Source organism: Limanda limanda, chromosome 18, assembly GCF_963576545.1.
Source record: "Limanda limanda chromosome 18, fLimLim1.1, whole genome shotgun sequence".
Lineage (NCBI taxonomy): Eukaryota > Metazoa > Chordata > Actinopteri > Pleuronectiformes > Pleuronectidae > Limanda > Limanda limanda.
This window is the reverse complement of record NC_083653.1, coordinates 20,849,176-20,852,417: the sequence shown is the minus strand read 5'-3', so window position 1 is coordinate 20,852,417 and position 3,242 is coordinate 20,849,176. Positions and strand designations below refer to the sequence as shown.

General features: G+C 42.1%; 1 long non-coding RNA gene across 1 annotated transcript; it reads right to left on the bottom strand.

Annotated features, from left to right (window-relative positions):
- Window positions 1–357: 357 nt before the first annotated feature.
- Window positions 358–1,020, bottom strand: LOC133024574 (uncharacterized). Its single transcript, XR_009683115.1, has 3 exons — window positions 912–1,020; window positions 699–792; window positions 358–607 (listed from the first exon to the last, which is right to left on the bottom strand). It is a non-coding gene; the product is annotated as an uncharacterized LOC133024574 (long non-coding RNA).
- Window positions 1,021–3,242: the final 2,222 nt, after the last annotated feature.

The following is a 3,242-nucleotide window of genomic DNA, read 5'->3' as shown; positions in this document are numbered from 1 at the left end:
GTGTGATCTAATTAGCATATGAATCGGAGTCCAGCCGCTGGCTAGAACCTCTCTCTACTCACCATTGGAGGAAACCACAGACCCTTGAAACTAATGTCACTCGTGATTGGTTGGTAGAAGTGTTGCTATTGGTCACCTTATGGGTCATTGCAGTGCACACGTGGGGTCACAGCATTCCGCACGTGGGGTAAGCCCCTCCCACACAATATTTATAATAAAAATGTATATATTAATATTTATTATTATTTATAAGTAAGCCTTTACCAAAAGCACTGCAGTTAATTAAAACTAAACATTCATGTGATGCTTGATGTTATAGGTGAACATATTGTACAGGGAACAAATGTGAACAAGGTATATGTGGAGTGAAAGCTTTATTTACATACAGCAAAAATATTGTACAAAAACTCAGATGAGGCTTGAAATGTTTCTCTGCAGCCTCTGGGTCATGACTTCTTTGTGGGACTCTTCTCCAGTGTGTAGACGTCTGTGGTGTGTAGCTGTGAGATCAGTGTAGCTTCCAGTCTTATATGAAGTGTGGGACACAGGTCGGTGCACTCCTGGCTGTGGAAGGATGGATCCATGTCATCTGTCCCGCTTCAATCAGCTGTAAACACATTCAGTAAAATTAGCACAGTTCAATTACAACATACACCTTTACATGTAACTGGAAAATTATTTAATGAATATAACCTTACCCTCTTTCTTCTCCGACAACTCCTCAATGCTGATGTAAGGTCTGGTCGGATCATACTGGCTCATAGTGTGTCTTTGTACGTCATGGACAGGCAGCTGGAAAACAACACATGTAACATGACTTTATTATTAATAAACGGAAATAGCCGCGCTGCATCACCGTTGGAAGATCCACAGCAAAAAAACACCAAAACAATTCATAAACAGTTACTTACATTCAATGGCTTCATTTTCTGCACTTTAAATCCGGACTTTCAGCGTCTCAGCCTAACGCCTCTTTGTTTGTGTGTGTGTGTGCGTGTGTGTGTGTGTGTGGGGGGGGGGGGGGGGGCTGAGGCTGTGAAAACATACAGAAAAAAGTCACGTTGATGAAAAAACTTAACGAGAACAAACTGTTACATCTAAGTAATTCATACATATTTACACATGCACTAGATCTGCTCCAGCACTCGATGCTGTATTCGTATTTAAGCAACTTTCTCGCTATCCCAAAGAGTGGCGGACATGCTTTCAGATGTACCAGTTAGCTTAGTGGTTAGCATGGCGGCTCTAGCTCACCGTAACTCAGGGACTGTGCGCCCGTCTTCTCCGCCTCGACTCGTCCACACCGGGCCCGCGGCTCTGCCTCCACACGCACTCATCTTCTCCTCCAGGGAACAGCGTCGTGTCGACTTCAGCAAGTTATTTACCCCGAAGACAGAGTCACTCGTACGGGACAAGCTAAACACGACCCGCTTCCTGTCTGCGGGACACTCGACGCTGCTGCACGGCGTTTACGAGGCTCTGATTGGACGAGTCCATCAGCTGATGACGCGAGCGGGTGACGTGAGCAGCGGTTAATTCATATGGGATAAGTATTTGACTGAGGCCAGGTTTATTTTTTGTGGTGTTTAGTACATTTACACACATGATTCACGCTGTTCTGTGTTCGTAACCTTATAGTTGAATGCACTTATCGTAAGTCGCTTTGGATAAAAGTGTTGACTGTTTTAATGGAATACTGAGAAAGTTTAATAACAACAATTAGACAATTGAAGTTCAAATTATGAAGGAATTTAAGCTCTATATTGTGTCTCCTTTATATTTAAAATAATAATCAAACTGAGTGGAGATGTATGTTGTATCCAAACAGCCGGCTGCTGTGTTTTGTCACTGTGCAGTCCATGGGGGATTAAATATTACTATTTTTATTATTAAATCATTAAATCAATGAATGTTTCATAGCAATTTTGAAAGTAGTGGTGAAAAGGTACCATTTATAATTCATGGAACAGCTTAGTTTGCCATTGACATGTGAATTTGATGCCAGTATTTTGGGAGGACAGATATTTTTATGGAAAGCCAGTAGAAGTTTGGAGCTTACAGGACACAGATGATCATACCCAGCATCATTTATTTGCTGGTAGAGGTGTGGTTTACACTTCCTCTGTGCATTTAACCAGCACAATTGAAAAAGTGACTGTAATCATGCCACTCTGTACAGTTGTTGAGATTTAGGATTGGATGACAATAAAAATTTGAAATAAAGTGCATTGTTTCATTTCTTTTGACTGCATTGACCTTTGTTCGTGGTATACAATATAATTCATTATAGCACACTTACTTACTTAAGAACAATTTAAAATTTCAGGTTTAATATTTATTTTAAGCCTGGTTTACTCAGCCAGATAGTTGTTGGTGCCTCTTACACATTGGTGTTATCTGCTCTCAGGGAAACTGATTTGCATTTGTGAAGCTCAGAGCATTGTCATTTGCATGTGAAAGCGTCCTCTAGGAGTTGGAGCAGGGGGGGTCAAATCTCAACAGCTCACAGGCTTGACAACTGCAGGAACCCTGAGCGTTTCCTTTGCTGCCTGCAGATACGTGTGAAAGTCGTTAACCGAAGGATGTGCCAACACTTCTCTGCGACACAGATTGACACAAACGCTTCTTTTCATGCAGTGCTATGATTCAGCTTTTCCATTTCCCCCGGTCGCAGCCACACAACTCTTGGCTCTTCCTGACAAAACACCCACAAGTGACCCAAAATGTCACGGCCGTGGCTTTCCATCATGGTTGACCATATGAAAACACATTTAAGACTTGTAAACTGACCTCAGTGGGGCTTTTAGAACATATGGAAGCTAGATTGGGTGCAGTATTTTTATCCATATATCACAGCTGCTCTTAGCTCAGTGGTTTCACAGTTGTTTTTTGAACGGTTTTATAAAGAACACGTATTCAGCGTATTCCTGAAGTTCTGACTCTTTAACTTTTGCTCAGTTTGTTTGTCTTTTACCAGCCAAGATGTCTCACTTCCTCTTTTAAGTACCATGTGAAAGGCCATGCCCATTTTCCACAACAAGCCCTGCCGAAATGCAAATAAAACACTGGTTTTATTTCTCGTCCCATGCCGTGTGTAAGCTTCCAAATTCCTCTTTCCCTTTTAAACCATTCATGAAGATTTCCTTTTTTCCCCTGCCATCTTTGTCATGGACCTTGTGTTTCTCTCTTCTCCTCTCAGAGCGTGCAAGAGTGCTGCCTTCTCAGGCCCAGCCCAGGGCTTC